Source organism: Oreochromis aureus, linkage group 7 (genome assembly GCF_013358895.1).
Source record: "Oreochromis aureus strain Israel breed Guangdong linkage group 7, ZZ_aureus, whole genome shotgun sequence".
In the NCBI taxonomy this organism is placed as follows: domain Eukaryota; kingdom Metazoa; phylum Chordata; class Actinopteri; order Cichliformes; family Cichlidae; genus Oreochromis; species Oreochromis aureus.
This window is the reverse complement of record NC_052948.1, coordinates 13,660,829-13,674,361: the sequence shown is the minus strand read 5'-3', so window position 1 is coordinate 13,674,361 and position 13,533 is coordinate 13,660,829. Positions and strand designations below refer to the sequence as shown.

Below are 13,533 nucleotides of genomic sequence, written 5' to 3'. Positions count from 1 at the left end.
ACTGTGACTAATGTACATTTGTTCATCTCATGACTATTCATGTCAGGCATGTGAGTGTTTAAGTTAGATGGACTCAATAAAGTGCTATAAGTCAAATATGACAAAGTTTGGCACATTTATGTGTTTTTAGAAGTCTTCTTTAAACTTTGTTGGTAATAAAAGTATCAAGAGACTCATCCTTCAAAATGATGGCTATTATTTTTCAGTTAAAAAAAATGCACAGCTTCTTTAAACAGTCTGCTCCTCTTAACACCTTCTAATTTCCCACTAAGCGGCACAGCTCTCTAAACGTCAAAGTAAGAACTAGATCCAGGGTTTGGTTTGCAAATCTTCCATGTGCAAAAAATCCTTGGAAACATCAGGACTGCAAAGTGAGAAGTCGCTGTAAAAACTTAGCAAACTCCCTTAAATCTGTCACACGCAGATGAGGATTTGTTAGTAAAGGTGGATTACAAACAATCATTTGAATATTTAAAAAGAAGGGGAAAAACATTCAGTCTTAAGTGACTTGATCTTTTTTTTCTCTATTTTCCCCTCTGGTTCACAGGAGAACTAAAGTGCGCATCCTTTCAGAAATAGGATCTAATTATAATAATTATGCTGTTCCAGGCAATTTGCTACTTTCACCACATACAATTTTAAATGTTGCATCCATGTATAGAAAGTAGCTTAGATGAAAGATGCTTTGGAGAATGAGAAAAAAAAGTCTTTTAGGAATTTCTGAAAGAGATCCTACAGGTTGTAGGCTGTAACTGCTGAGGTTAGAGGGGAGATGTTTCCCAGGTTGCTCTAATAATATTGTGGGATCATCCTCTCTGTAAGAACAAGCAAGTGTGTGTTTATGTACGGAGAGGTGTAGGGCAGGATGATGGGGACTAGGTGGGTGGGGAGGAGGCCAGCATCAGCATCAGCGCCCATGACGTCACCAGAGTTTAAAGTGGGCCGCGCTTCACCCCGTGGAGGGGAGAGAGGAGAGGGAGGAAGCGGCGGCGGTTCCTCGCACCTGTCTCGTGCGCGTCGCCGAGTGTGAAAAAGCCCTGCGCTGACACAACTCCACAAACTACCTGCTCTCACCGATCCTACCTGAATGTTGACTTTCTGCTTTAACTAAATATGGAAGAGCTCGTTGCACGGTGGACCCTGTCAATTCTTTCGCCTTGAGGTCGATAACTTTCCAATTCAGCTTTCCCCGAACGGTGAGTTCAAATGCTTTTTTCCCACCCGACAAATCGGGCTCGATTTGTAAATGATGCTGCAGCAGGCGTGTCATCGGCACGCGCAGCATGTGTGGCGATAAACATGTTTCCAGATGTTTGTTAAAGCAGATTTTTTTTTATTTAAAAAAAAAAGAGAAAGAGAGAGAAATACATTATTGTGTATTTTTGTTTTAACTGCTGGAGTGCCTCCGCACTAACTTGCAGTCTGAGCGCGCTGCTGTTGGTTGCTGTGACAAATTGTGCTTTCCATTTAATTAGGCTATTGGCGAGTCTATCCCACGGAAATGTGCGCGCTGTGCCAAAGAAAAGGGCTGTATCATCCCGGAGAGTTTTCTAATCTGCTGCAGTCGCGAAGCCGAGTGTTTTTCTTTTATCGCATATACAGTTTTTGTATGCCAATGTGCTCTGCCTTTTCAAACTAGTCTATTACTTTTGAAGATTGTCATTTTAAACGCTGTAACGCGTTGAATGCTAATGATTTAGATTTGTGTTGCCTTTTATTTGAACTACTGCAGTTTATGCTTTGTGGTGATGCTTTTTGCCTTGCCTGGAGTTAGTTTGCTTGTGTGCTGAATGTGATCTTTCATTCCCTGATTCCTTTTAAATGTTACACATTTAATATGAACACTAGTGTAAGTGGCCCCTGTGTAACTGCGATGTCACGACGTCCTTTTTTAAGCTTAAGAGACATTCGTAGAACCAGGATTTGAGATAATGGTCTGTCCTTCAAACTCAAGGATTAGGACTGATGAACATTTTGGCTGCACAGAATAGAAATGACATGCGGCGTGTTATGTCATTTTTTAACCACTAGATGACAACAAAGTGCAACGTAACGCATCTGATTAAACTTGCATTAGCCTGTTAGTCAATGAGCAGATCTGCACCATGGTTTAATCATGAAATCATTACTGCTGCTGATTTCCTTTGTGGAAGAATAAACAAAACCAAGAAGCCCGTCTGTAAAACATACAATTTTGATGATATCACTATCAGATACACAACACACAGACATACACACACTGTAGCTACTGTTGTTTTGCCCTGCTGGCGCTGCATACATTGTTCCACATGCACAGCATGGGTTCTCTGCATTATAGCAATTTGTCATAAAGTCATTTATCAGGGATGCACCGTGACACTACAGCAGTGAAGGTTTAGTTTTTGAGCGAGATTTGGACGCTTGGTGTGTGCTGTTGTGTTTCCAGAAACTCTTGCTTGTTCATTGTAATCCCTTTCAAGACTCAACTTGATATTCACAGCTTCATTTGTGAGTATTCAAGGGCTACACAATTAGTTAAATCACACCGCAATTTTAATGTTCTGTGTTCATTTTGTTTTTTTTGTTCTCCAGATAACTGGAGCGCATCAATAATTCACAGTGTCCTAACTCATGTTTAACTTGCAAATACTGTCTGCCTTTATATTTAGATCATCTGTTCCTTTGTCAAATCAGCTGTTATTCTGGACCACCATGACCTGTCAAAATATTAGAAAGCGTGGGCAAATATTGCTCTCATTTTCCTTTCTTTACGTCCACAGTTCAGTTTTAGGCTGTCAAACAAGTTGACAAAATCACCATATTCCTTTTTCATACCTGCCTATTGTCCCGTGAAAATGGAGTATCTTCAAATGTCAGGCCTTTCACAAATATAAAAAATGACCTTGTATTCGGCTTTGTGTCAATAAATCATGTAACACTGAATGGATAATAGCTTTTTAAGTGTTTATTTAGTTAAAGAATTCTTCACTTTGTCTGACAGGTTAGGGAATGATTTCATCTAATAATCACATTTACATTTTTCTTGCTAATATTGCTGTGAATAACAATACCTAACTGTAGTATTTTTTTTTAGTCTTTTGTAGATAAATAATAAAAGAAACACAGTCATTGTCTTTTAGCAGTTCACTCAATCTGTCAGAGCATAGCAAGTACTTGGAAAAATGAGAGAAAAAGGGTATGTGTGTATATATATATATATATATATATATATATATATATATATATATATATATATATATATATATATATATATATATATATATATATATATATATATATATATATATATATATATGCTTCACAGAAATGGCTTTTCATATTAAAACATTGATGTCCAGAGTTAGGGCTGGTTAAAGCTGTGATTTTAAGCAACATTTTCCTCTAATGAGGGGTCATGGAGCCAGAAACCAAAGTAATACTCGGTTCAGCTTCAGTGGCTTCAGCTCTCAGTGGAGCCAAGGACGACATTTGCCGCTCAGACACCGTAAATTCTGATGTTGTTTACTGAGCAGATGCATATTTGTCTTATTTTGGGGGCTCACTTAAAGGATCACTGTGTCCGGGGCACCTAAGTGCCTCGTGCATTCGGTGGAGGTCTTTTTTTGCATGCATTTTACAGTCTAGTAAACCCTTTCAACTGGAAATCCCGATGTTTGGCTCAATCAATATGTTTAATTAGGGCTGATTAATGAAAGCAGATAGCTGTGGAAGGCTGACCAATTTCTCTCGTCGCAAGGAAAAAGAAAAAATTCATTCCATGGTGGTAATGTGATTTTTATGTAGCAACTCACAGTATTCATGAAACCGAAAAAAACTGTATGGATTAAGTATACATGTATAGTTTACATTTCCGTTTCTATAGACGGCCTAACAATTTTTTTCAGTAACTACATTTAAGATTTGACCAGCTGGGGATTGAAACTCACACAGGCTCAATATAATCTCTTAAACACATGTGAATTAAGGGATTTGAAAACACTGCTTCGTGCATATGTTTAGAAATAGTTGTCCCCGCAGGCATAGACATAGACTGTTGGCAGTGTGAAATCTCTCCATTAGTGTATTGGGATTTGCAGAACTACAACTGCTGTGTACTGTTTGGGGGTTGGGTCTGGTTCAAAAGGGCAAATCCTAAAAAGTCGGCTCAGTCTTATAAATCTGACAATGATTTTGAAAACTGCATGTGGACACCTCAGCATAGTGCTATGTTTCAGGGCTTAGTTTCTTTTCGAATTTGCTGTAATGAACACTGTTTTCTGTCAGTCCCTCAGAAGTAACAGCTAGTATGACCTTTATTCTGCAAATTAAGCTGTTTTTGCTTTGCAATGACTGATAGATCTTATTATTTCAGCAAAAGTGCATTGAGCATTGAGCAAATACCCTGGAGCCATAGCAACTGCATTAACAAAAGTTAATGAAATATATGGAGGCAGGACCTAGACTTTGCTTTACTTTTGAAAGCTGTGGCATTTACATTTTGCGCCGAGTAGAGGGAGTGAAAACGGTTTATCCCTCAGCATACACCCACAACCTACCTCGTCTGTAGACATAAATTTGCAGTAGCCAATATTGTAGTGTTACCAGTAAAAATAGACACGTTTGTTACAGGTGATTTTCTTTTTTCTTTTTTTTTTGTTCATGAGCATTTGGCTTTTCTTGTGAGTGGGGATTATAAGGAAAAGTCACAGTTGTGCATGTTCTGCATCACAAAAAAGTTACGTAAGTGCAAAGTGATGCAAAATTTTAAAGGCCAATAAAATGGCGTCGCTAGCTGGCATTAAAAAATAAGAAGACATCTGCAATTTAGATTGAGCTACAATTCCACATTAGGTTTCCCAAGGGTCTGGCCATGTCTGCATCTGATTATCCTTGCATACATTTAATTAATAATTCGACAATGTACGGCATTGATGCCGGTCAGCCAGCATTCTGCAGGGAAATAGATTGGCTCTGCTTGATATCCAGCCACAGCCTCTTAGCAAGGAGCAGAAACGATGAGCTCAGGCAGATTTCAGATACACGAGCTCGTGCGGAGCTGCGTTAATCCCCCCTCCCTCAGGTGCAGTCTTCGGGAGGAACGCCGTGGACTACAGCTCACCACAGATAGTTGGCCAAGCTCTGATTAATGCACTCATCAGTTCTTTTCTTGTTGGTTTTAATGACAAGCATGTCCCTTGCGGGAATTTGGTGACTTTTTGCAAATACTGCTGATGCATCTGCTTGGATCTGCCGCTTTTCCCTTCCCTGTATTGTGTAGAGACCCCTGGTAGAACGCCCAAGTTTTTTGACATGACTAGGCTGTCAGTTACAGTGCAAGAGACCACATGACATATTTTCTACCAGAGATACAGGATACATGAGCTGAGGAAATGAACAGTGATAATATCTCAGCATGTTGGGATGTGTTGTGCTTTGCTGATAAGGCTATTATTCATTATTATGCCTTAGACAGCAGAAATCCACTCTCCATCTCAGGCATATGCTTTTCACACATAGTTTACTTACTGCTTACTAATTACTTTGGAGTTAAAAATGATTTAATCGCTTATGTAGACTGTAAAGAAGCCACAGATATTCACTAAGCTAATCTTTCCTTCTGAGAGCTCAGGCTGTTGAGCAGAAGTAGAAAAGTGAAATATTGGCTTGTCAGAAACATGATGAAATTTAATATTTAATTTGACAGCATCAAAAAGGTACCGATAGGCACTAAGAATGTTTTAAAATGAGTTAAAATAGATGTGATAGATTTCACAGAAGTCCCCAGAAATCTTAAGGAGAAGATGATTCATAGCTGTGGTCAAAGAATAAGGCGGTTTGTAACGCCTGCTAAACAGAAAATCCTAACAACAGCCATTCATCTTAAAAAGGGCTTTAAAAAACTTAAATGTTCCCCAGCATATTTAATGTTGTGATTTTTGCATTGTTTCCTCAACCAAACAAATCGGGTCTGAGTCACAAATTTGACAAACAACCACAATTTATCACTCACATCACAGAATTGTAGTGTTGTGTCTCAGTAGGCTAAGTGAAATGGAAATTATTATTCACGTTTTATATTGTGCAGTAATTCAGCAACATGATCAATGGCTTATGATCATCATCCTGACAAATGCAGACAGAGTTGTGGTCGTGCCACATTTAGCTGCCCTTATGTGATTGATGATTAAAGCAGACAAATGATTCACTGTGCTCAACTGTCCATTAGTAGTATGATGCCTATTAGAGGGTGATATTTTGCCTCTGGCACCTTTCACATAGGGACCTCGTCACACTTTTTCTTTTTCTCTGTCTGTTGACAGGGATGTGTGTCAGAGTGTATATTTCTGAATAAGTAAATATAAGCTTATTTTTTATTTAAAAACAAAAAAAAATATGGCAATGTACGATACCTGACATACAACATATTGCTGTCACATCACTGCCACATGCTGTGCACCGTCGTAGCAAATGTTTTAGATGCACCTCCTCTCGGCTTGTCTGATCAGTTCCAGTGAGAATACTTTGGAGCCTTTCCAATGTCTAGTGATGGATCTTTGTGTTATCAGTGAGACGCTTTGAGCCCTGTAACATAAAGCCCCAGCGCTTATTCAGCACCGCGTACCTTGCCTGTGATCAATGGCCAGCAGTCAGGACACTGAATGGAGCACAGATTGAACCACATCTGGGATTTGGATGCTGAATAACAGCCCACTCAACAGGGGTGACTCATGAATAATGCACCAGCCAGCTGAGTGTCCCATCTCCTTTGGCCCCTTACTGGTGATGCTTTTGCACTCAGACCTGTCCAGGGAGCAGAAGGTCAGTGCACAAACACTTGGCACCCCTAGCACCAGCATCAGGCATCCCTGCCCACCGCAACCATGTTATAATGGAGAGCATAATGGAATAGAGGCTGAAAGGAGCACGTAAGGGAGATGTAGCTTACATTTACAACAATGATCATTTTTTATTAGGTTTTTATAGATTTTAGGAGCATTTTTATATACAACACAAAGCGGTGTGTGTTGAGATGGCACGCAAAACTGCAATTTAACAACCTTATGTTGTTTTTATTTCACTCAGGTCATGGAGACAGGCTATTTTACTTGACAGATGTCATAAATTAAAAATGAACAGGTTTGCAGTTCATAAAACAGTAAGTATATGTTGCTATATTGTTTTGCAACCTGTGCACTCTTTCTACATTTCACTGCACTATGATATTTACAGACTTTAGTGACAGACCGATTAATTGGTTGGCCTATGAATGCGGACACATCTGCATTGCAGGCAGAAAAACTCATGTTGGTTGACCACAGCTGTAATATACGACACAATTATATTCTCGGGTTCTACACCGCAGGATGAGCTTTAACAGTGCGAACATCTCATGAATCAGATGATTTATACTGAATACATTTTAGTGCATTGTTTTCTCAGCCTAGCGGTTATATTCTGTTTCCCAGTTATTATTCAAACAGATTTCTAATGACTTTCATTGGCTTTGTGTATGCATTGGGTTTTATGGATTTGTTGCATTTTGACTTTATTTAACTCTGTCATATGACAAAAACAGGCTTCCTCATGTGTTCATTATGCAGGCTGAACACAGCCACACAAACGCCTCTCTTTTGTTCATTTTTTTTAATGTATTCAGTCTAAGTAGGCACATTTTGCTCAAGTGGTTTCAAGGACATTTAAAAGGTCATGACGGCAAAAATTGGGCGTACATCGTGCAAATCCAGTTGATGGAGCTCTCATTTCACCAAATGGAGATCACCTGGTTTGGATCCTTTGTGCACCGGTAGCGCATTTTCAGATTTAATAATCATGATGGTAAGTCATTCTTCATTCAGTCATTGACTAGTGATCCAGAAGGTCAACGTGCTGCACTATCAGAGAGAGCACACCACTGAGAGGGAAGTAGGAGGTGTAGCTTTTAACAGAAAGAGTTGATGTTTTATTCTGATTTTTTATTTTTTGGAAAAGAAGCATTAGTTAGAGTAGGCTAACTAATGCTTCTAAGTAAGCTGGTAATTTTTAAACCATCAGACTATATCACATCAGTGGTGATAAGTCACTCAAGTACACGCATGTAAGTCAGTTTTCAGGTACTTTTAGTTCCTGCTATACTTCTGCTCTGTGTACTTTTTAATAGTTTTACATTATTCTGACAGCAACTTTAATAATTCTGCCATTTTTTGATGAGCTACCACTTAGAAACTAGTGCTCGATTATCAAAATTTCAAATGCCTAAATTATTAGCACGTCCACTTAAGGGACATTCCCCCTCAAAATTCATCACTTCATTTCAGTGGCTGTTCATAGCTGTTTCGCATTTCACAGCAAATCAAAGATAATAGAATTGCAAAAGAAGAAATAAAACGCATTTATGCATTATTATTTAGTTTTTAAGATGCTTTTACTCAAAATGTCAGGTGTTGGTAAAGTGTAAGTAAATTACAGGATTATTTCAGTTACGAAACAGAAAAAAGCAACTGATTTACCCACTCAAACAAAAAATAGTCCAATAAAACACACAGTGAAAAGAGCAAAACTACACAGTTTTAAAAATATTGTTGCAAAGAAGAGGAGGGTTATTTTTTGTCCAGATGCCATCCTCCTAAAATCATCAAGACTGCTTTGTTGATTGATTGTTCGATAACGATTTTGAACATATCCTGGCACTCATCTCAGTTTTTTTTATCCTTTGTAGCTGTTACAGCCACTAAGATGAGAAGTAATTAACTGGACTGTGAGGTGTTACAGTGGTAAAGTGAAGTTTGGTAATTCAGTATTAAGAATTTGCTCATACCGTAAGATAAAGTCACTGCAGAGCTGTTTCTTTTTAATTCACTTGAACTCTGACTACATTTTTTGACAGTACATTACTTCATGAAGTAGTTATTTGTATTCTGAACTTTTTCTTGCTTGTAAGTAAAGGGTTTGAGTAGTCCCTCTACTGCATTGCATGCATCAGTATAAAATGATACGTTTTCCCAAGTGTAATGTGAAGTTCTCTGATATCTCAGAGGATTGTCTGCACAGAAAGCAAAGTGCATCCACGCGCAGTGGCTTTTCTCTTCCTTGCTCCCCGCGTCTGCTTCACACACCACTTACCCTGCGACATTTGGGACGAGTTTCTCACTGCTTGGCTTCTCACATCTTGGACACTGACACAAAATAAATGAAGACACAAAGAAGACACAAGGTTCAGAGTTGGAAGGGGTTGGTGGCTGAGGTGTGAAACTATTGGGGTGTAAAATTGCCCTGGCAGCCGCACTGTTGTTTCAGCATTTCATGGTGAGCTGCTCAGCTAGACTTTACTTGACTTTTCTGCCTCCTTCTATCCACCTCCTTTTATTTGTGTTTCTGTCCACACTATACCTTTGCTTAATTTGTCCACAGCACTGTAGCTGTTCAACTAAAATACAGTAATGAACAGTTGGCTTGGCTGGGCCGCCAGGCAGAGAGCAGCTGAATATTACAGTGGTTCAGTTTTGTTCTCCACTGGAGAATGATCCTGGTGAGAGAGCAGACGGTTCAACAGGCTAATATTCACACATTAATTTGCCCAAAGATGTCCAACTGTTCTCCAATAGATCTCATTACGTGCAATCAGTCACAGGCTGGCTAATTGTCTGTGTGGTGTAGGAAAGCTTTACTGGTGCATATAGGAATGACTGGTGCTTCCTCCTGGTGGCAGCAGGAGGCCATACCCAGGCTGTGAAGAGAGAACAGACGTGGTGCAGAGGGCACTGCAAAACATTTGGCTGTCAGTATGATGCCTAGGGTTTGTTATTAAAAGCATAGGGCGAAACACGGCAACTATTCTGAGCAGCAGGCAGAGCTATGTGACATCAGGCACATTGTTATTTTGCTTCATTAAGTGATGTTGTTTCACTAATTAGTTTTCTTGCCTAAAGCTGGTAATTGGTGACATGTTTATGACTGTATGTGCCATGCCTGTTATGTGAGGAACCCAAACATGATTAATTACCAAAAAAAGAAAAAAAATGTTTGACATTAGAATAAGCACAAGAAAAACGACGTTGTAATTGCTATATGTTGTACTCCATTATCTATATTAGTGCAGTGCCTGCTGTCAGACACATTTTAGCGTCAGCAGAGGCAGATGTCATAATCAGTGGAGATTTATTTAGAAACTGTGTTATCCGAATTGAGGACATCATTATGAAGAATGTCACATCATCTGTGCGGTCACAAATCAAGCAAAAGACCCTACGATGCAATCACATTGTGCCATACATTTGCATGTGACGATTATGCTTAGTATCAGAGGCGACGTGATGACTCTAACCTTCTAGAAGCTGTCCCTGCCACTCAGCAGCCATCCTCGTAATGCCTTCAAGCAATCTTTTACAAGACTAAGCCACCCAAGTCTCCCAATTTAGTGAGGCTAGACCCATAACTGCAATAGATGGGTCAATGAGATATAAAAAAAAACTCATATACAATCACCAGTCAAATTTTTTTTCAGCAGGTTCTATTATTACTATGCATGCAGTGTTTCACGGCATTACTGCCTCATTTACAGCCCAACACAGAGTGCCAACATGATCATCCAAGCAGAGCAAAGCATTAAGCCTAGATAAAAAATAGTTCATTTACCCATATCTTTACTATAATGAATAGACACACCTGCCACCACACAGCTAAAACTATCCTCAACCTCATCTATGTGTGTTTTCATTATAAAGCAGGTGATTGGCTCTTTGAAGGGAGCAGTGGAAAGCCGCTGTCTCCCATAGATTTTTTATTCACCATCCTTTAAGTGCTACGTCTGCCTAAAAATCCGGAGAACAGGAGCACATAGCCAAAATCAAAGCACTTATCAAAAAACGGTCCCTAAACTGGTTTCTAGCAATACTGCCAGCAAATCTGAAATAAATCGATGAATAGAGATTCCTTGATCTGATAGTCACCAGTGCTTTGCTCAGTGGTGCAGTGGTTAGCATTGTCTCATAGCTAAGAAGGTTTTGGGCAAAAACCTGCGCACTGGGTTGTGCAGTGTCAGCCTTCTACAGCCTTCAGGTATTCTTGCATCAGCAAAGTTAGATATCACACTCATTGGAAGTTTATTCCAACTAACCATGTTATCTGAACTGTGACATTGTTATGAGGCCACAGAGGAGTGTGGCATAATCTGTGAGGTCACATATCAACCATAATGGCCTATTCCCACTGAACGCATCATTTGTCACATAAAATTATGGGCAAATTTAAACCTGCTGGAGCCAGCAAGACCCTCCCTGCATTCATCCTCTATGGAAGTGGGGTCCACATTCAGGAGCATGTTTGTGAATAGTTTAAACTTGTGTCACCTCTGACCTGTGCGTCAGGTCAGAGGTGCCTAAACCCTAACGTCAGAACACTGCTCATCTACATGACCTCCCAGCTGTACACCTGCTAAGTATGATGTAGATTATTTGGTGAAATATGTGACGGACAGACAGACAGGGGTTTCTTGATTTATTAGTGAGATTTGATGATTATGTTTACTCACATTAGTCTCACATTTTCTGCTCTTTCTTTGAACCACTTCTGAACAGATGGCTGGAGTGACTGCGCTGCTCTCCTCCCTTGTGAGTCTGATTTTAGATTCATAAAGCCAACGTTAGACTAGATTAGTTTCTCTGATGTCTATAAAGCAATTTCTCATTATTGCCCGTGGTTGAAAGTGGGATGGGAGTACACAGGACAGTGTTTGTCTGCTCCGACAGGCTGCGAAAAGTCTTTGTGCCCAGAGTGAAAGAAATAAAAGTATGAGGACAGGCTCCCTCCAACGGGCTGAGTCTGGTGTTGGCATGCCCTGCGGTAAGGCAAGGTTATTCAGATGAAAGATGGTGTTGAGATTAGTGAGCCCTGCCTGAGCGCATGGACGTCCAGCATTCCGCACTGCGTGATTTATGAGAACCATGATATCAGCAGTCGCCACATGAATAAACCATGTGGGCAGAATTAAGCTTCTGTTAAACGACGCACAGCATTTTCCCAGGTGCTTCACCAGCCAAAGTGAAATCACATTCGTGGATGTTGTCGTTGCTACATGAGAGTTTAAAAGCAGAGGCTGTTTTAATTTTTCCTCTCTCTTTCCCAGTAATTCCCATGGCTTCGGCAACACTGCCAGGTAATTGTTTTGAGTTTATTAATAGTTTGCAGAGCCCCTTGGCATGAAGGCTTGACGTAAGGCAACGTAACTAAGCTCTCATTATCTATTCAATACCAGAATAAATGCATGTATTGATATATTTAAACTGTCCTCCTGCAGCTAATGGTTCTTTCATTACAGTCATTTAGCGTGTCAGATACTCACCCCAAGATGAGCTCTTCAGATTGTGTGTTTTCTATAGGCTAAAATATTTGCTGGCATACAGTGAAACTGAAATCTTTAAGTTTCGATTTGAATTTCTCAGCTTGAATAACTGCATTAAAATTCTGAATTCAAATCACTTGATTGGACTTTTATGGTCAAAAATCTGGAACAAAAACAAGTTTCAACCATAACAAACACAAAAAAGTTGAAAAAGAAGCAATAGTGTAACAGTCGAATAAAATAATTAATAGCAATTAATGTAATTACTGGAAATCATTAAACTGGAGAAGCTACTTTGCACATAACAGTTTTTAATAGCTTTTTTAAACTAAAACAATAACATAAGCAACATCACGTTGGGGTTGAAAGTCACATATTTAACAGAAGGACTGCACTGCACACCCAGGATGTCAAGTCTGCAAGATGTGGGAGGGGTAGTAGTAAATGCCAGCAGTAAAGGGAAGTGCTTTTGATCCATACTAAGGAGTATATGTATAGTTATCCTCACTTATCGCTCTTTCTCCTAACTTGTTGTGCTTTGTGGAAGCACGAATATACTGCAGTACCCTTTTAAACTTATGCTGAAGTAATGTTTGGACAGATAATTTGTTATTTTCCTTATCTACGTGTGGATTTGAAATCATAAAAAAGTCTGAAATAAAGTGAGAAACAAAAAACTCATTTGGGGACACGAATCAGGCTAATCTCAATAAGACTGATTGTGCCAATTTTTAAGATAAAGTCTGCTGAAAGTAAAATGGCTGCTTTTGTCTATTTTCTGTTTTTTAAATATACTACTTCACCAGAGGCACAATGTACAGTGAGGTGCTGTGGCAGCAAGAAGCAGCACTTTTTCGTGGGAAACTACATACATATTAATGCATATTAATAATGGGAATATTGCACGTCTGTCTTCCTGTCCATCTTCACTCTCTGATTGAAAAATCTTATTCAAATGCCTATAGCTAAAGCAGGGGGAGCTTTTCTTTTCTGGCCTGTATAAAATAATCTGAACACAGTATGCCCTCTGTCCTCACAAATGAGTTGAACTGCTAATGTCCATAACCATAACTAAGCAGTATTATGGCGGGTGTCCAGCCTGAGATTGAGAGATTGTGAAATTAATCCTTGGCTGGATCATGTCAAGCTGGCATTCCTAATCACTGAAGTGTAATAAATAGAGAAGTACCCTAGAGAGAGAGATCAGGTATAAGACA

General features: G+C 39.4%; 1 protein-coding gene across 1 annotated transcript in view; it reads left to right on the top strand.

Annotated features, from left to right (window-relative positions):
- The first annotated feature begins 985 nt into the window (after window positions 1-985).
- The window catches only part of megf11 (multiple EGF-like-domains 11), a 73,216-nt gene continuing 60,668 nt past the window's right edge, over window positions 986-13,533 (top strand). The window contains exon 1 of the mRNA XM_039615488.1: window positions 986-1,196. The gene's annotated coding sequence lies outside the window, so the exon portion shown is untranslated. The remainder of the gene's footprint in view (window positions 1,197-13,533) is intronic.